Source organism: Notamacropus eugenii, chromosome 7 (genome assembly GCF_028372415.1).
Source record: "Notamacropus eugenii isolate mMacEug1 chromosome 7, mMacEug1.pri_v2, whole genome shotgun sequence".
In the NCBI taxonomy this organism is placed as follows: Eukaryota; Metazoa; Chordata; class Mammalia; order Diprotodontia; family Macropodidae; genus Notamacropus; species Notamacropus eugenii.
The window spans coordinates 108,325,897-108,347,691 of record NC_092878.1 but is presented as its reverse complement, the minus strand read 5'-3'; the positions used below and the strand labels follow the sequence as shown (position 1 = coordinate 108,347,691).

At 34.7% G+C, this 21,795-nt stretch overlaps 1 pseudogene; it reads left to right on the top strand.

The window, feature by feature from the left end:
- Positions 1 to 656: 656 nt before the first annotated feature.
- On the top strand, positions 657 to 1,269 carry LOC140513558 (large ribosomal subunit protein eL19-like; annotated as a pseudogene).
- Positions 1,270 to 21,795: the final 20,526 nt, after the last annotated feature.

The window sequence follows — 21,795 nt, the reverse complement described above, 5'->3', positions numbered from 1 at the left end:
ATGACAAAACTGGGCCAATGATTGCAGATTTGTGTGCTGTCTAGACTTATATTTTGACCTATCCAGAGGTAATTGGATATCCAGGACAGGGAAGATATGGTGCAGAATAATGATTCATGATACTTCATTTAAAGACCATAGTAGAAAGAGAATATCAGTCTAGATGTGAAAACACCTACCTGTAAATTTTATGGGAGGGGACAGAGTTAAGATGGTGGAGTAGAGGTAACAGCTCAGCTGAAATCTCCCAAAATTCCTCTTTAAACAACTTTAAAATAAAGCCTCAGATTGAATTATGGAGGAGCACCAACTAAAATTGAGGGCAAGACATTTTTCCAGACTGTGTGAAAACTTAGGGTTTAGAAAGAAAAGGTCTAAGATACCTAGAGGACAGTTGGGAGTGAACATGGAAACAATGGTAGCCTCCTCCATTAGAGGAGACAGTGACAGCACCAGCACCAGCAGCAATTTGGGAGGCATTCAGCCCAGAGACTGTAGGGGGGTAGAAAAATTGGTCAGAATCATATTTCTGGTATTCTGAACTGGCATTAATCCCATTGGTTGCCATTTGGCACCTATATTGCCTATAGTAGATATGATGTCACAGGACCTCCTAAGACATTAAGAGTTTTCAAACATTCTAAAGAAATGACTTGAGCGCTCCTTTCTTTTTCTGAGCTGTGGCTGCAGCCATGAGAATATTCAGGCTTCAGAAAAGGCTTACCTCTAATGTCTTTCCATATGGGAAGAAGAAAGTATGGCTTGACCTCCATGAAACCAATGACATTGCCAATGCCAATTCCCATCAGCAGATCTGGAATCTGATTAAAGAAAGTCTTATCATCTAGAAGCCAGCCACTGTGCACTTTCCTGCCAGATGCCAGAAAAATACTCTGGCTGGATGGAAGGACAGTTACATGGGTATTGGTAAGGAAAAGGGTACTGCCAATGCTCATATGATGGAGAGTGTGAACTGTATGAGGTGAATGATAATCCTGATCCTTCTCCTCCCAAGACATCTTAATCCAAAAAGATATACCGTCACATGTACCACAGCCTGTGCTTTAAGGTGAAAGAAAATGTGTTCAATATTCTCATGGAGCACACTCATAAACTGAAGGCAGACAAGGGCTGTAAGAAGTTCTTGCCTGACCAGGCTGAAGCTGATCCAAGACTAAGGAAGCACGAAAGCATCAGTAAGAGTGTTTGCTGGCTAAAAAGAAAGCGATCATCAAGACTTCGTCCAAAGAGGAGGAGACTAAGAAATGATCTTCCCCTGTCTCCTCTGTATATAGCATCCTTCTATTTGGGTTATATAATAAAACTTGAGAGACTGTCAAAAACAAAAAAGAAATGACTAGAGCTTAATAGAAAGTTTGATATATAAACGCAACTCATGAGAAAGATAAAAAGATAAACATAAAAAAGTAATCAAAATGAACTCATTAAGATTAACTTTTTAAAATTACTATTTTGTTGCAGGGTATATGTATCTCCTAAAATTTCTATTACCATTAGGGTAGTTAGGAGACTATACAGACAAAAGGCACAGGTGTGAGGAAATTATGTTGGGACAGTATCAAATACAAAGAAGGGGTGACAAAGAGGGAATCACTGGTAATGGAGGAAAGAAGAGGTAGAAAGTCCTCTCTCTTAACAGGATGTGCAAAAAAGAGCTTCTGTAGTGGAAGGGAAAATGGTTTTTAGTGGCAAGTAACAATGAAATGTCACTTTTATAAGAATTAGATCAAAGAGGGAAGACTACACACACACACACACACACACACACACACACACACACACACACGGTCTCATCTAGGATATAAGAATCTAATATGCCCAAGAGGGAAATATGAGGGTAAGGGTTTAAGAGGAATTTGTTGTGATAAAATGGAGAGCAGATTAAGGTAGTCAGTGGTCAGAAGCAAAAAAAAAAAAAAAATAATTAATAAAAAGACTTCTGAGCAGGGATAAGGCAAAAAAGAGAAAGAAGAAGGCAAAAAGAAGAAAGAAGAAACCAGGATGGTGGGAAATTCACCATTAGTAATCATAACTGTGGAAGTGAATGAGTTGAACTCATTCATGAAACAGAAATAGATAGCAAAATGTATTAGAAAGCAGAATCCAACAACATAATGCTTGTAAGAGACACACTTGATACAAAAAGACAAACACAGAGTGAAAATAAGGGGTTGGAAAAGAATTTATTATGCTTCAGCTGAAATAAAAAGGAAGGCAGAGATAGTAATCAGAATGTCAGACAAAGCAAAAGCGAAGTCACACCTACTTAAAAGAGATGATTGAAACTACATTTTTGCTAAAAATATCAAAATGAAGTAATATTTTTGAAATATATATTTTCCCAATTACATGTAAACATATTTTAATTTTTTTCTAATTTCAAGTCCCAAATTATCTTCTTTCTCCCTCCCATACCTGTCCTTGAGATAGTAAGCAAGTTGATATTGGTTATACATGTGCAATCATTATTTTTCATATTAGTCATGTTGTGAAAGAAAACAGAACTGAAAAAAACACAAAAATTTTTAAAAACATGAAAGATGTATTTTGATCTGCATTCAGATTCCATCAGTTCTTCCTCAGGAGGTGGAAAACATTTTTTCAACATAAATCTTTGAAGTTGTTTTGTATCATTGTGTTGCTGAGAATAGCCAAGTAATTCACAGTTAGTCATCATACAATATTATTGTTAACTGTGTATAATGTTCTCTTGTTTCTGATTACTTGTTCATGAAGGTCTTTCATGCTGTTTTTTTTTCTGAAATTATCCTACTGATCATTTTTTATTGCATAGTAGTAACCAATAACACTTATATACAACGTGTTCAGCTATTCCCCAAATGCTGGGCATCCTCTAGATTTCCAGATCTTTGCCACCACAAAAAAAGATACTCTAAACATTTTTGTACAAATAGGTCCTTTCCTCCTTTTTTATCTCTTTAGAATATAGAGGAAGCAGTCATATTGCTGGGTCAAATGACATGCACAGTTTTATTATTGTAGGAGGTTGATTTCAGATTCCTCTCCAGAATGTTTGGATCAGTTTATAACTCCATTAATAATGCTGCAACACTGGTTACTCTCCTTTTTTTTTTTTATTTCTCTAATCCACAGTGATTTAGAATATTTTCCCCTATAACTATATATAGCTTTGATTTCATCATCTGAAAATTGCCTATTTTTATCCTTTAAACATTTATCAATTGGGGAGTTTCTTGAATTTTTATAAATTTGACTGAGTTCTCTATATAGCTAGAGTTCTCTATATTACTAGAGTTTCTTGCTGTCAAACATCCCCCCCCCCCAAGTTTTCTTTCCTTCTAATTTTGCTTCTTGGTTACACTGGCTTTGTTTGTGCAAAACATTTTTAACTATATAGAATAAAAAATAAGCATTTTAAATTTTGGAATGTTCTGTATCACTTGTTTTCTCACAAATTCTCCCCTTATTCAGAAATTTGGCAGGCAATTATTCTATCCTCTAATAATTTGCTTATGGCATCAACCTTTATGCTTAAATAATGTACCCATTTTGATGCTACCTTTTATATGGTGTAATGTGTGGGTCTGACCTACCTTCTACCATAATGTTTTTTAATTTTCCAGCAGATTTTATCAGATAGTGATGTCTTGTCCCACAAACTTAGGTTCTCAGGTTTATCAAAAATTAAGTTATTATAGTTATTTACTACCATGTACTATGTATGTAATCTATTCCATTTATCTACTACTCATTTTTTTTTAGCTAATTTGGATTGTTTTGAGGATTATCACTTTATAATAGCATTTGAAATCTGGTATGGCTAGGTCACTTTCCTTCACATTTTTTTTTCCATTAATACCCTTGATATTTTTTGATATTTTGCTCTTCCAGATGATTTTTGGAGATTTTTTTTTCTAGGCAGCCTAAAATAATTTTTGATAGTTTGATTGGTATGACACTGAATCAATACATCAAGTTAGGTTGAATTGTGTTGGGACTGGAAGCTCAATTCCGTGTGGACAGTCTCGGGCAGGTAAAAGTGGGACTTCTAAATCTTAGAGTCTTACGAGGCCCTCCATGAACAGCGGGGGTTCGAGAAGGTCAGACCGAGCTAGCTTGGCTAGCTCGGGTATTTCCTCCTCTCCCCCTGGAGATACCTGATGGGTGGAGTCTCCCTGCCCTCGAGGTCGTCCTGGATTGGAGCACACCTAGTTACCTAACAGCACGGTATTGAGATGCAAACTGTGTGGCTGAAGATTAAGTAGGATTGAGGAAGCCTAAAAGCTCTCTTAGCACGTGTGGAGCCAAAGAGAAAAGTAGGGCTCCGCTTCTTTTCTTTCCTCTCTCCCCTCCCCCTCTCTCCCCGCTTGTACTTCTACTTCTAATCCCTTAAGCTTAGCCTTCTTAGGAAATTTCCTCCTAAAGAAGACCCCCTGCACTTGTAACCGAAACCCTGTAATAAAGCTCAACCCCTGTTTGACTCTGGAACGTCCTTTCTCTCATATGTGCATCCGGCGTGGCCAGCCGAAGACCTGGACAGGTAAGAAAGACTCGGGTAGCCCAATACAGGCCTCTAGGCTTGGCAGAATTGTTATTATTATATTGGCTTGGCCTACTTATGAGCAATTCATATTCTTGTATTTGCTTAGATCTGACTTTGTTTAAAGCACATTTTGTAAGTATGTTAATTTCAAGAATAATAGAAAATTGTTCTGATAAAGGCCTTGTTTTCCCCAATGTAAAGGCAACTGAGTGAAATTTATGCAAATGTGATAATTCATCAACTGACAAATACTCAAGAATGTGAACAGACACTTTTCAGAAGACATCACAGCTATCTATCATCATATGAAAATATGCTCTAAATATAAATAGCCTCCATTAGTATTGATTGAAGGAATGTAAATTAAAATAACTCTGAGGTACCACCTCACACCTATCAGTTTGGATAGTATGACAGAAAGGAAAATTTTAAAGTGGATTTTGGAAAAAAAAAGACATGAGATATTAATGAATTCTTTGGAAAATTGCGAACCAGTGCAATCCTCCTGGAGAATAATTTGAATATATATGTACAGGAGTATAAAACTGTGCCCACCCTTTGACTGAGTAATACTAAGCCCCGGATTTGTATCTCAAGGAGAACAAAAAAGAAAAAAAAAGGAAAAGGATCTCTCTGTACAAAAACATCGATACTAATTCTTTTTGTGGTGACAAACAATTTGAAATTGAGGTGAATCCTCTCAATTTGAAATGGCTGAACAAGATGTTACCAGAAGAAATTATGAGGGGAATGCTTTCATAATAATCCAGGAAGACCTATATGAATTTATGCAGTGTGAAGCTCATTTTACCAGCTCATCATAGCAGAAAGTGACGGCAAAAAGTAACGTAAATGTGAAAAACTTGAAATTTGTAAAAAAAAAACAAAAACAAAAACAAAAACAAAAAAAACTCAGCTTTTTCTTATCACTACAATAATCCAAGACAATTCTGAAGGATTCAGGATTAGAAAGAGAACTACTGAATGCTCACTGCAAATTGAAATATATTTTTTCATCTAATTTTTTCTACTTTTACGTGACATGACTAATGTAGAAGTATGTTTTGCATTATTTTAAATGTGTAATTGATATCATATTGCTTACCTTCTTAATACGTGGAAAAGGAACTGAAGGAAGGAAATTTTGGAGCTCAAAATTAAAATCAAATAATTTGTAAAAATAAATAATAAATTGAAAAAATTGCAATGCCATGTGAGAAATACACTGGATGTCCATATGGATAGAATAGTTTTCATAATGGTCTCATTTATGCATGTTGGATAGGTTTGTTCCAAAATTGAAGATTTTTCCTAACCCCATATGCAAACAATAGACTAGGACTATCATTTTGATAAATTTTGATAAAATAAAGACTTGACTTTACTTCCTTGAAAAATATTTTCCTTATTTATTTTTTTCTGTTTGTTTATGTCATTTAACCCTATCACCTATCTATATAGGAGAGCACAACAATTTTGCAAAGAGAAACTCTATGCTCCTGAAAGTCCTTAAGAGTTATTAGGAAACGTAGCACTTAAATACATAATGGCCATAAGGAGACTACCAATTGAAAATCAAACAGGGAAATACATGGGATTTCTGGGTCTCAGTCATACAGAGAATACTAAAAGAAACCTCACCAAAGTTTGGAGAGTGACACTCTCATGAAGCTTACTTTTTGATGATCAGGAAATAGAGCTAAAGATAAGCAGATTTGTTTCTCTAGTTGGGGAAACTCTTTGTTCTAAGGAGTTTTGTGTCTGAGACAAGGATAACTTTCTTCAAAGGAAATTTCCATTCCAGTCAAGCTAATATCAGGAAATAGAGTTCTAGTAGAAAATATCAAAAAACACTACGTTTCACTTCACGCCCATGATTAGTTATGAAGTTTTGACTTTTGTCAAAAGTAGTATAGACTTTAAGGTAAAAGAGGAATGCAACTATATATGAAGAAGAGATAACCCTGCAACTGAAGTCAGAAGATAAAAGAGTTATTCTATAATGTCATATCCGCTTTGGATGTGCCTGATGACCAGCAAACCATGGGGCCAATGGAATAATGAGTATCAGCCACAGGAAATAAGTCTGGCAGATGCTGAAAACGATGATGACATTGTCACAAGCAGTGATTGCAGTACAGTAGAAGTGGCATTTTTCTCCTTTACATAGGTGCTTTGAACATATTTTCCCTCATGTGTATATGCATGCATGTATGTATATATGTGTGTGTATGCACACACACATATATATGCATATATATGTTTATATATGTGTGTGCCTCTATATGTGTGTATATCTATATATACATATATATAAGTATATATACACTTATACAGACACACACGCGTGTATGTGTGTTTGTCCAGGTTTCCATTGTATAACTGAAATGCATGCACTCATTTACGAGTATATACATCAGCTTTATATGGAAATATTTTACCTTTGCTACTTTTCTTTCAATGTTATTCTATTAGATTTCCTTACTATGAATTAACAGTGTCCTTTCTGACTGACTAAGAAAGTTGAACACATCATTTGCAGATTGTAAACTGTGATTTTGTGAAGATTCAGACTTACAGAGTAAGTTGATCTGTTGATCAAAATGAACTTAAAGGTGTACTTGAGTTAGGGAAAATCATATACCCTTTCTTTGTCATGATCCATTTTGTTGACTTCTTTCAGTTTTATTTAGAAATGCTATCAGGATGATCCAGCTTTGTCAGGGTCACCACAATTTTTTGTAGACACACTCTCCTCATAACACTTTTTCATATTTTGAGAGATAATGTTGGTCATACTATCAACTGATTTTTTCCTATCATTTATTTATTTATTTATTTATTTTTGAGGCAATTGGGTTAAGAGACTTAACCAGGGTCGAATATTTAATGTGTCTGAGACTGAACTCCAGGCCCAGTGCTCTTTCCACTGTATTGCTTAGGTGCCTATATATCTTTTTTTAAAAAAATGTTTTTGGATTTTTCTTCACTGTTCTTATTTCTCACATACCTCCAGTTGGCAAACACATGCTGTTTTCTGCTTAAGCTATTCTCTAAGAAACTGTGGCTTAGGATTATAGAGACTGGATATAAGGTTTGAGTGAAAAATATGCATTGTCTATATTTTTACCCATTTATCAATTTGTAATCAATGTTGACAAGCAGATTGTGTGTTGTTGTTGAATTCAGGAACAACTACACTTAAACTCTAATTTTGACATTTATTAGCTATATGTTTATCGGCAAGTTTGTCACTTAGGTCTTTAGCTTGTTCCCTTATGTGTAAAATGGGGATAATAGTAAATGTAGCATCTCCCTGCTGGGGTTTCTGCCAGGATCAAAAGAGATAATATATGCATAACACTTTGTAAACTGTGAGTACTACATATGGGAAAGAAAATTTAGCTGTGATTTCATTCATGTAGGGAACTCCTGGTTGAAAGAAGCTCTCTCCTACGATGAAGATAATATTATAAAGTTGCCTAGAACTCCAGAGGGAGACAAAAAAGTCAATGTGAAAGGCAGGTGATTAAGCAGTGTATTCCTGGCTGCAAAGCTTGTTCTTTCTCAGTTATATCACTGGGCTTCTTCCAAATGCTTCTTCCAAATCAGTAATATAATGGTCTTGTTTTCTCTTTTATTTTCCCAATTATTATTCTATTATCTTATTCCCTCCCACAAGTTACTAGAATGAAAGTGAAAGGAGAGAAAGACAACTCTGTGTATGTATGTTAGAGAGAGAAACAGAAAGAGAGAGAGAGACAGAGAGAGAGAGAGAGAGAGAGAGAGAGAGAGAGAGAGAGAGAGAGAGAGAGAGAGAGAGAGAGAAGCACAGTGGTATACTGGATAGGACCATGGAGTCATGATATCTAGGGTCAAATCTTTCCTGACATTTGCTAGCTAGTAGATGACCCTGAACAACTCACTCAGCCTCATTCTGCCTCAATTTTTTTTTATCTGTAAAATAGCATAGTCAAAATCAATAATTTCTGCAGTTGCTTCCAACTTTAAATCTATGATATCTTGATTCTGCAGTACAGAGATAAAATTTTAAAATATATTGTTTAAACTTCATCAAGTTATGTAGCCCAGTCAACTGAACTTAAAATATTGCATAAAAATATTTTTATGTAAACAAAAAGATGTAGGTCTGCTTTTCAGATGATCTTTTTTTTATTCTAGTACCACTTTAGATCTTGTTTCCTTACTGTGGAGTTCGTCTCCTATGTCACCTTATTAATGGCCTTCCATTTTTTACCTAACTCTTCTCTTTAACTGTCAAAGCTGAAACATACCATAGGGTAATATTTCTATGAGTACATATCCCTGATCTAGTCATTGTAGTCTATTTCTGAATTTATTCTAGGTAAATATGTTTTCTATCAAAAGTTCATGGGTCTTAAAACCTTAACAGAGTTACTTTATCACCAGTCTGTGAAGAGAATTTTTCAATCATTTCTTCAAAAAGCATTTCTAGGTTTCTACTTTTATCTGACATTATATATAATACAAAAGACACTATGGATCTTCTCCCTGGCAGAAAACTGTTTACTGTCCATCAGGAAATAAATAATAAGAAATCTCAGCAACTTAGAAACAGTAACATCTGAACTATGAGAGGCAAATCAAAGAAGTAAAGCAAGATTGAAAAGAATGAGGCAAATGCTTAGTTAGATCTTGAAAGATTCAATGAAAATGCATTAGCAACATAGAGATGGAAAGATATTTCAAGCACAGGCAACTTAAGCAATAAATGGAATGGGCCTGAGTACTATGAGTTCATCTGACAGTAAGGAGGTGAGTCCAATTGGTTGTTTTCAAGAATCTTAATTATGGAGGGTTTCTTAGTATTCAGTTCACCCTTTTAGTTTGAAAGATGAGAAAACTGAATTTTAGAGAGGTGGAAAAAATTTGTCTGTCATCACATAGGTAAATGATATAGCTGGGATTTGGATGCAGACATTTTGATTCGAAATCTATTGCTCATCCCATGACAAAGCAATGTTCCTCCCATAAACTGTCTCAGAGGATCTGAGTAGAGAAATAAAGGGAACAGATACAATTCTTTCTTTCCATGTGTTTCCAGAATTGGGGAGGGGGCGTCAAGAGAGTTACCCAGCATTAACAAATGCTCCACTATCTCTCTACAGTGAGAATGCCCAAAGTTAGGAAAAATGAAACCTTCAAGAAAGAAGGATCCATTGCTAGTGTTCAAATCTGTCCTTTTTTGTTGTTGTTGTTTGTTTGTTTGTTAGGGCCAGGACTCTTTATAGGGGAAAAGAGAACTGGTCAAGCATGAATTGAGTCTGAGATTGTGGAAATATTACTGGCTGAAGAGTCAGAGAACTTTGGTTTCCATCACTTCCCAGACACTGGATACCTGTGTGATTTTGGTCAAGAAGGTAAAAAGTTTTGAATACTGTTTTATTTTTCCCCAATTATATATCCAGACAATTTTTTAAGCTTTCATTTTTACAAGATTTTGAGTTGTAATTTTTTTCTTGCTCTTTCCCTTCCCTGTCCTCTTCTGAAAATTGTACACAAGTTGTTATACATGAGCTATCCTGTAAAACATGTGCTAACACAAAACATATTTCCACATTAGTAATACTTATGAAAGACAAAACAGATCAAAAGAAAAAACACAAAAAAGAATAAAGCAAAAATTGCTTAATCTGTATTCTGATTTCATCCATTGTTTATGTGGATGTGGATCACATTTTTCTTTGCAAGTCCTTTGTATTTGTCTTGGATCATTGTGCTCCTCAGAAGAACTAAGTCATTCCTAGTTGATCATCATGTAATGTTGCTGATGCTGTGTACAATATTTTTTTCTGATTCTGCTCATTTCACTTTCCATCAGTTCATACAAATCTTTACAAATTTTTCTGAAATCTGCCTGTTCATCATTCTTTTCCTTTTACATTATTTACATATCCATACACTACAGCTTTTTCAGTCATTCTCCAAATGGATGGGCATCTCTTCAATTTATAAGACAAAAAGGGCTGCTATTTTTGTTATTTTTGCATGTGCAGGTTGTGTGATTCTGGAATGGCATGCTGCTAAATCTCTCCTTTTGGCCATACTAAAGTGATAGACACACTTGAGAGTTTGTACATACCAGTGGCCAGCTTTATTTTCCTAATTTTATAAATCTTCCTCTGTAAGATCCCAGGATGATTTATTAGAAGTGGATGGTACCTGAGAGTCAATAAGAAAAACAGAAAGCTCAAGTGACTTACCTAAAGTCCTATAACTAAAAAGTGCATAGGCTAGGATTAAAATACAGGTCATATTGCATCTGGTTCATTGTTCTATCCTCACTTACAATACTCCAGTTTTACATAGCTCACTAAGTCATTGGCCAAGGGTTTAGTTTCCCATTTCTCTTGCAGACCCCAACAAACACTGGTTCAAACAATCTACAAGAAGGCCCTCCATAAACATATTGCAATATCAATATAAAGTCACCATCTCCCCCTTAATAACCAGGAAACTTCATTTTCCCATGTTACTCGGGATTTATGCTGAAAGAAATAGATCGTTAAACATTCTATCCTGTAATTTTCTCACAGTAGTTCCCTTTATTTTATATTAATTTTAGCCATATTTAAGTGCTCACGATTTTAAATTCCACCTTTAACATTAAAGAGCTGCTTCCCTGGGGAAATAACATAATTTCTCTTATTTTTTCTCATCTGTAAAATGAAGCACTTGGACTTAATGACCTCTTATGACTTTTTAAACCAAAATTCCTAATCCTGTAGTCTCATGATCTCCTCTCTATGGTTTTGTTTATGTCTTTGCCATGATCTACCATTTCATCTTTTATAAAAGATAGATGAGAGAAATATTTAGGTGATATAGAATAAAGGCTTATAGTTGGTACATGTGTGTACATATATACATGCATACATAGATACATAAACATACATGTATATGTATACATTGTTATATATGAATGATAGAGATTAGACATAGATACAGATGCATATAGCTAAAGATACAGAAAGATATAGGCATTGATATTGGTATAGATATATATTTTCAGGCACAAATATACCAATATTCAGGCAAATTCATAGGTACAGGAGGAGAGAGAGAGAGTGAGACAGAGACAGAGACAGACACAGACACGGTGAGGACTAGTGGAAATGGCACTGAATTCCAGAGGCCTGCATTCAAATTCTGGCTCTGCCACTTACTCTGTGGGTGACCTTGGACAAGTCACTTAAGCTCTCTGAGCTTTGATTTCAATATGTATAAAATATGCCCTATATGACGCTGCAGACCTCTTCTAGCTCTGTTATGCTTGTTCCTATTTTCCTGATTTTCTTAGATACATTTTCTCCTCCCTGGCTTGAAAAGCTATATTCATCAAGAGTAGCCTGGAAACAAGAAACAAAATTTTTCCAAGGTCTTTTCCCTTTGGGTGACAGAGATTATGAGCTCAAAGTAACACCTGAGCGATATGGCAAAAACAGAGGTAAATACCTTAATTATTCTTGATAATTGCCATTTCCTTTTTTAAGTATTTGCTATAGAGACAGGCATTTCTGATGACCCATACTGCCTAATAGCTGACTTGAAGGATTTGTAAGAAAGGACATGTATCCTGATCGTAGTTTTGTGCTTTGTGTTCTTTTGAAATGTGCCTTTTTCTGCTTCCTCTGGCACTTTATGCTTCCTTTCAAATAGCAGAACGATTCCGACTACATTGGAAATTTGGGAAAGAACATTTGATTTTTAGCAAAGGTGACATATTTATGACTTGTTTGTTTGTTTTCTGCCCAAGCTAGCAGTTTTCAAGGCCTTAAAATAATCATTCGGACTTTCAGAGGCAAGGCTGAGAGCTCCTTTAAGCACTTCTCAGAATTAAACCTCTCATCTGAATTGCTATTTAATGGGCTGTTTTCTTAAAATTCTCATCATCTTTGCATCTTACAGGAACCTTTCTCTGAGTTCTGTTTGTGCTTTAGAAATCTAGTTATCCTTAAACTACCTCTGAAGGCCTAGGCAAGGGAGTCTCTTTTAAAAATTTCTTCAAATAAAGAAATTCAGATATTGATTTATGTGACCACCTCATTGGCACACCATGAGTATTCTTCATCTGCTTTATTGTGTATTCGCCCTGTCATGGAAGGACATCTTAGCTTGTTAATTATAATAACATGGTGAACAGTTACCTAGACTTTATATGGTACCTACTATATACCAGGCACTGTGCTAATTGCTAATCAGTTATTATCTCATTTGATCATCACAACAATTCCCTGGCAGGTAGGCACAATTATTATCTCCATTTTACAATGGAGAAAACTGAGGCAGACAGCAGTAAAGTGACTTGCACAAGGTCATGCAACTAGTAAGTATCTGAGGATGGATTTTAAAACAGATATTGCTAACTCTAGGCCCTACACTCCATCATCTGTACCACCTAGCTGTCTCTTCTTCTTCAAAGGGAAGAAAATGGCTTGTTGAGTGAGACTTGAGTTCTTTTCCTCCTTACTATTCCCTAAAAATGCAACAGCTCTCTTACTAAAAAGGCAAAGTCAAAGATTTGGAGGATGAGAGCTAGGGTCAAGTTTCCTGTATCCATTAATACTAAAAACAGTGAAGTTTGAATCTTTATAATAATGGGGAGAGTGATGCTTATTATAATCAAAATCTGGGTATCTTCATGAGCAAAAAAAGACAGTGTTAGGTAATGGATAAAGATTTTGCTTTTAAAATCAGAAAGACCTAGATTTGCCTTTGACACATAGTGACTAAGCAAGTCACTTAATTCTACTCCAGAAAAATTTCCAAGAATGTAAGCGATTCTGTCAATGCTAACAGAGGTGTGAAAGAGAGAAAAAGAAAGAGAGAAATGGAGACAGAGACAAAGACATAGAGAAAGAGAGAGATGGAGAGAGACAGAAAGAGAAATAGAGAGATAAATGGACAAACACAGGCTAATCAAGAAACTAATATACAATATATGAGAATATAATAACCAGAATTGGTGTAAGGATAAGGAATAGTCTCTATAAGATGCAATATCTGAACTGTGTTTTGAAATAAACCAGGATTTCTAAGATTCAGGGAAGAGGAGTCAGTGCATTAGAGACATGACAACTATTGCAAAGGTACAGGGAAAGTAGATGGAATTTCATTTACAGGTAACATCTAGAAGCATAGTATAATTAAAACACATAATTAAGGGAAGGAAATGCTATAAGGAAATTCAAAGGTTGGGAATCAGATTATGTAGCAATTTGAATGGTCCCATAAAAATCTTTTTTTTTTTTTTTAATCCTAGGGGGCAATGGGGAGCCACTGAAGAATTTCTAGTAGAAAAGTAGGTGAGAGGTCTGTGTCATAATCTTATCTGTAATTTAGAAATACTAATGTGATGCAAATGGGACCGTTGAATTAGATTCAGGAAATGCTAAAAGTAGGGAGACATATCAGGAGTCTGTTGAAGTAGTCTAAAAGAGAGATCTTAATAAATTGAACTAGAAATGGAAGAAATGCTAGTGAAAGAATGAAATGTGTGCATGAGAAATTGTGGGTAAAGAATTAACACGCCATGACAAATATTTAAATATGGGAGTTAATGGAGAGAGAAGAAACAAGAAAAGGTCTAGTTTTGTGGAGTTATGTAGAGAGAACAGGCTTATGGGGAAATTAATTTTAGATAAATCTAGTTGGAAATGTCGAATAGGTTATCTAGTTGGAAATGTCCAACAGCAGTTAGAAATACAAGACTGGAGACCAGAAGAGAGATCAGAGAAAGGTATAAAGATTTGAGAGTTTTTGTATACAGCAATAGAAACAGTCAACCAAAGGTTTCAGACTCTGAAGGGAAGGAAGCATGGGAGGAAGAGGATTGAATTATCAAAACAAGGACATGATAAAGGAACAATAGATCAAGGAAAGAAGGAAGAACTGGTTTCACAGACCTGAGGCAGTAGGAGTGATGAAAGGTTAGTTGATTATGTTCAGAGAGAGGAATTCCTGACCTTTCTGGTGGTGGTTCAATTCTAAAATGATGAAGAATTTTCTTATTTATTTATTTATAAACCTTTAATTAAATGACAGTAAGTTTTAGAGCCATGTCCCTGACCGCCAACACATATTATTTCCATGACAACATGTAGCTTTGCCTAAGCAGCTTATCCTATTGGGAGAGTAGAAAGTGCTGCATTGGAGACAAAGAACCTGGATTTATATCTCAACTCCACCACTTACCATCTGTATTTGCTTAACCTCTTTGGTCCTCATTTGTTTCAGCTATGAAGTGAAGTATTTTTAATAGTTTCCTTCCAGTTCACAAGTCTGTGATACTTGTTTAATGACAAAAACAACAATCATTTATTAAGTACCACTTATATCCTCAATAGAAGTATTACCTTAGGCTTCTAGGGGCAAACTTGAGGAGCTGAGGGTGTGTACTGCTATCACTCATTAACCCCCATTTTTTCTCTTCATCCAAAACAAATTAACCAGTTAATTTCTCCAGTTTCAGTTAACTAATTACAATCAAATTTTAATGTATTTATAGAAGTATGTTTTACTTAGAAATAACTTTTTGAAATTCTTTAGAGAGTAGATGAATCAGAAAATTCCATAGTCTCTCTATATATATAGATAGATATAGATATAGATATATAGATAGATAGATAGATATAAAGAGAAAAAACAATATAAAGTAATTATTTCACATTCTTTAAAAAGTCTGGGAGAAAAAAAAAACTTGTTTGTACAGAACTTCAATAATTTAAAGGGGAAAAAACCCTCAATCCTCAAAGCTCATGGTTTCTAGATAAAATTCACATCGCTTCTCCATGCAGCCTAATTATTTTCTCAATAATTTGAAAATGAGAATGCTTTTTATGGCTTTATGGCTATGATTTCAAACATATTTTTTTCTAGTAAAACAATTTCTTCTTTAGAAAAGAAGAATACCTGCAGTTTGTGGCAGTTCATATGGAGAAATTATGAGGAAATATGGACAAGGATAATATGAAATGAGAAAGCATAAAGGATATGCGATCTGTAGGGGTGGAGCAAATTATCTTTCTAAATAGATTCACCAAAATGCTGATCATCTTCTACACTGAGAACACTACTAGAAGCAGACACATACTACTACTCTCACTAGCTGATACTGTTTCCTCCAGGTTTAATTTCTTAAGTTGAAGTAGCCGTGTATTGTTCTCCATTCTTTTGAATTAAAAGTAATAGTTGAAACCATGGGTTACTAAACTTTAGAAATGAAACTGAAGAATTCAACAAATTATTTGTGCATGTGGTATGTAGGAAAACAACTCTACATATTTTGAATAACTCTAGGGAAGTATTATCTATATCTTTGACTTCATATTGATAGAGTCAATTCATGTACCTTTTCAGCCCAATTCCCTTTTTCTAGACCAAATGTTATAATAATCTATCTTTCAAAATCCTCACTGAGGTACATTATTTCATGAGAGACCACATTCTCACAAGGCATTCCTGACTAAAATCTGATATTCCAGCCTCTAACATTAATGCATTTTTTTCTCTCACCTCCTGTGACTTCCATGACATTGTTCTCTTTTGGTTCTTTGTCTTTTTCTCCAGTTTGTTATTTGTTTCTTTCACTTCCTACTCTCTTCTCTCATCTATTCAGAGTGAGTGTTGTTACAATCTCACCCCTAAACTTTCTTTTCTTTCCTCATTTTTACATTTATTTTTTAATTACATGTAAACAACAAAATTTAATACATTTAAAAATAGAATTTCAAATTCTTTTTTATTCTCTCTCCTCCCCTCTCCTTGAAAAGAGAAGCAATTTAATATTGATTATGTTTGTACAGTCATGTAAAACATTTCTGCATTAACTGTGTTGAAAAAGAAAATGCTTCAACAAGAAGAAAAATAAAGCTTTTTTTATTTTTTAAAGTTTGTTTTCATCTGTATTCAGGTGCCATCAAATTTTCTCTGGAAGCAAATAACATTTTTTCATCAAAATTCTCCAGAATTATTGGGATTACTGTGTTGCTGAAAATAGGTAAGTCATTCAGAGCTGATCATCACACAATATTGTTACTGTATACAGTGTTTTTCACGGCTCTGGTCATTTTACTTTGCAGCAGTTAATGTCTTTCCAGGTTTTTTTGAAAACAGTCTGCTCATCATTATTTATAGTACAGTAACTTTCCATCACAATCATCATACCACAACCTGTTCAAAAATTCTTCAATTAATGGACATCCCCTCAATTTTCAGTGATTTGTCACCAGAAATGGGCTGAATATATATATATATATATATATATACATATATACATATATACACATGCATTTACATATATATATACTCACATTCACGTGTGTGCACATGTGTATGTATATTTTAGTGTGTACAGATAGATACAGATATCTGTATATGCATTTCTATGTATATATGTATGTATACATATATGTGTGTATATGTATACACATGTGTATATATGTCTTTTTTTCTTTGATCTCCTTGGGATACTACAGAGCTAATAGTGGTATTGCTGGGTCAAAAGGTATGCACAGCTTTATAGCCCTTGGGATAAAGTTCCAAATTAAATTTTACAAATAGATAACTGTTTTCAAGGCATAGAGAGGATGAAAATACAACCTTCCATATGAGGAACACATACTACTCTATCACACCTATACCTGAGAACATCAGGCTCAAAGTTTAAGTGATTGTAATGAACTATTTCTCATGATCATATTAACTTCTTTTTGCAAAATAGCTGATCCCTTGATTATAAGACTTGGCTTCTTCTTGATTCAGAGTTTCATTCTTTGCTTTGTTGGTCATCAGGTCATTCTCTCAGCTTGGGTTCTCAAACACAAAAACAATAACAAATATAATAATAACAAACATTGCTTTTTCTACTGCCCCTACCAGCTCTGATTGCTCCATCAGCAGTTTTGCATCTCTGATACTAATGCACGAAAGATCATTTTGAAGTTGGAGAAACTGAAACCCATATAGGTCACATGACCTGCTCTGAAATAACATAGAAAGTAAGTAGCCATGCCAGAATTCAAACTAAGATTTTTTTTCTTCATATCCAGTTCTTGTCCCATTACACTGCATTACTTCCTTAGGAGAATTTGTTATCTTAATTGGTGGAAGCAGTAGTCTTGGTGTCAAAAATCACAGTTCCTTATAGTTTTGAAATATATCAATTCACACATTGGGAATAATTCTTCCAGTTATAAAAGTGATTATTGTAAAGAATGAAGCAATCTGCAACACAAAAGATGAAAGAAGAGCTAAGGAAGAAAAAATAGTAAAAGAAAAAGGGCTATTTTCTTTCTCTTAAATTGCTCATTACATCCACTTGATAGAGATTTACCAGTTCATTTTAAAAAGTTATTTAAAATGTTACATTAACAGTGACTTATTACAAGATTTTTATCCACCAACTTCTAAGTAATTGCGAAAGATTTAATGAACTGCCGATTGGATATTAGAGTGTTCTGTGGGTTGTTTCAGTTAACAACTGTAGTTATTTTTACTTCAAATAATGTTCCCTTCTCTCCACAGGTTAAGATGTAATGTATAAATAATTGTCAATGTATAATTCAATTTAATCACTCTATCTGAAACTAGCTTTACCTAACGTGGTAAAATTCAGCAAACAGACCAGAAACCAAAATTAGGAAATGGAACAAAATATTTTATTTTCAACCTTACTGTGTTAAGAGTATTTAAAAATGCCAAATATTCCAGAGACCCCTTGGAATAGGGAAATGTAGGGAAATGAGAAAGGGATTCGTAGTGCCAATTATGTGTATGTTTTCCAAAGCAAAGTTGTAAAATGACAGATCTGGGGAGGGTGGCAATGTCCCCTAAAAATGTTTGACCCTTCTGCTCAATTTCCAGTACATGGAGGAGCCTCTGGCAGCCAACAAGTCCTAGTCCCTCCCAGGTATTGAGGTGCAATCCCTTTAGGTCACTCTAGTTTTTTGCTCCTTGCACAGAGCTACCTGCTGAAATCCCAGAACATTTCCTTGTCTGAAGGCTGGTGTCACAGCAGATGAGCAGTTTCTTCTAGGGATAGGGGTAGGGAATGGGACATTTGAGAAGTGGTAGAATTAACAGGGGCAGAGAGTACCCATAATAAGCTATTTTCCTCTACCCATGCCCCATTACAATTGTGCATATACAGTCCTAGGATACTCTTATTCATTTGTAAAATGTTAATATCAATGATTAGAAGGAAATTGGTAGGAAATTTGCACTGCATATTTCACATTCCTAGAATACATTCCTTCCTTCCCCTATCCTTTAAAATACTTCTTAAGCACCACCCAGTCACACACAAAACCTTTCTGGATCTGAAACTGATAGTACCTTTCAAAATTAATCATACTTATCTACATTCTGTGTATATAATTGTATATATATATATATATATATATATATATACACATATATGTGCGTATACACAATTCTTATGTTACATATACATATATATATATTTATTATCCTTTCCTCCCTCTCCACAATTAGATGTAAAGTTTTTGCAAGTAAATTACTCTGAGCTTCAGTTTCTTTTCTTTTTTTACATTTCGATATCATGCAATTGTTGTTTCATCCTCAAAATTCTCTCAGTATCTACAGTCTGTTAAACCTGCCATATCTTTTTGTCCCAATGACCTCACCCCAAAAATATCACGCCAGTATCCCAGACCCCTTCTATCATTGGTGAATTCCTCCCAAGGCCTCCATTTTGGGAAATGATCCAGGCCAGTCAACCTTCATTCACTTCCCAGATCAGTTTTGCTCTATTTTGTTTTGTTTTTTGCTTTTGGAACGTCATCTGCACAATCTCCTATCCACTCCCAGCTTTTAATCTCCTCTTATGTATTGTTTTCCTCAATATATAAGTTTTTTAAATCCAAGGACTGGCATTCTTTCTCCTTGTATTTTTATCCCTACCATTTAGGACAATGCCCTGTGCACAAAAGAACTTACTAAATACTCATTGACTGTCTGCCTTCTTATGTTTACTTAGGGGATAAACTCTGTGATCAATAAGATTATTTGAAACTTCAACATTTTTTTCTATTTCAGTTTCTTTCAATTATCCCTAAATTTTCTGAAAATCATGGGAATCATCTGTTGTTACCTAGTTAATATTTTACAATTTGTTTAAAATTAAGATTTCTTATTTGTGTTAATATCTCTAAGAACTTTTTCTCATTAAATTAAAATATTTCAGGAGGTTTTATAAAATTATGCAAAATAATCCAGTTAAAGCTTTTGCTTTTAAAAGCATAGCTAAACTGCCTTTCCAGATAAGATCATTGTCATAGCAGCTCTTTGTACCTGAGTGCCCCTCAGCTCTGTTATGCCTAGTCTAGGCATAGCAAAGTGGAGAGGTGCTGAATAGGATCACTGCAGACAGACAATCTAGATAATGGAGGCCCTGAATAATGACTTTTCCTTTAAAGATCAATTTTATTGCCTGTATGATTGACTCTGTTTCCCAAACATTGAATCATGTAAGAATAGATTTTGAATGGACCTCAGGACACCATATACTTTGTGAAATGAAAACACTTTCTCTCCCTCATCCCTATATTTGAATTTGATGTGAGAAGCTATGCTGGCTAAAATATTCTGTACTTGCCTAGCATGATTTCATTAAGCAATCCTTTTCCCTTTTGTCATCATTACTCATGTAATACCCACTCCAAGTAACCCACCAAAGATTTATAGCAGTCCCATATTGCCTGCAATAATATAGTCTTTACCTTTAAATGAAATTTATCCAGAGCTTGAGTGACATTCTATTTTTATTGTTTAATATTGTGGAATTATAATTCTGCTTGCAATGAGTGGGTAGAAATCTAGAAGATGCTGTAAGTTGTAAATAACCACTATGAAAAATGCAGTGATTCTGTAGCCCTCTAAAATTTACATTATAGAAATGAAATCATTTGATTTCCTTTGTGAAAACTGCTGGGATTATGTTTAACCATGTAATTTCATGAAACTGCATTTTACAACACTAAGACCTCCAAGGCTCGAAATTTTCTCCTGTTATTTATCTATACTTAAATTCATTAGTCATTCCCCAAAACTATAAATAGTAAAAACATTTAAGTGAGTTTTATAATTTTGTATTTTGAAGGGCATAATATCAGAAATTATAGCCAGAACAAAATAATAGTCTAATTGTGTTTATGATTTTGCCTTCTGAAATCCCACAGAGATGAATTTGCATACTTTTCAAACTACGATAAGCTCAAGAATAAGTATTACCATTATTATATAGTTATTTGGTAACACAATATTTTTCACTTCATAAATTTACAAGTGTTTCAATAATTTTATTTCTGAAAAATCAGCTGCATTTGGCACAGGTGTACAGAAGCCTTCATCAAAGAGAAAAGGATTCTATCAAGAGTGATGCAGTTAAGAAGATATTCTGAGTTATTTCATTAGAGGTGTTGGAGCAAACTAGGAGCCATAAAAGGACTTTTTGATCTCCAGAGGAAGGAACCACTGCCTGAGGAGAATCCTTGGCTCTAAATCAGGAGGAATCAGGCTGAAGAAAACTCTCAAGAAAAAAGAACATGGATGCTGCCCCATTGGTCCAAAGTCTCCAACAGGAGATCAACCACAGTATCTATATAACATTCTTCACAAAGTCAGTGGCTCTTAACTGTGGGCGCAACTTTTGCCAGTTTTGCCAGAAACAAGTAAGCTAAAATCATACTTTTGACTTGCCCTAAATGCATAGAAGTTTCCCAGAATTTCCCTGATCTCAATATCTACCTATCAAACTTGGCCGCCATTTGCAATAAATTTCCTTCCCAGAACTTGCAAAACCCCATAGGTCATCACCAGCAAATCCTCAAGTATTTATTTCATCAAAATGAACCTTCCTCTGTATAGCCTGTACTTTATAAAGCTCAGGAACACATGACCCTCACCCTTTCTTCCATTGACTGAAGACAAGAGGCTGCTCAGAACTTCAGGGAGAAACTCCAGGACACTGTGTCTCTTTTGAGAAAGAAGATCAAGGAAGTGAAGAAACTTAATTCTTCAAAAAATGACAAATGAGTTAAGTGGAGAAAGCTGTTTAGAGGCGACTGGATTCACTGCAAATTGATGTTACCTAATCTCAAAGGGGAGAGGAAGAATTGGCCCAAGGTTAAAAAGAAAAGAAAACAAAACAAAACAAAACAAAAAACTCTGGTTTGAAATACAGCCTC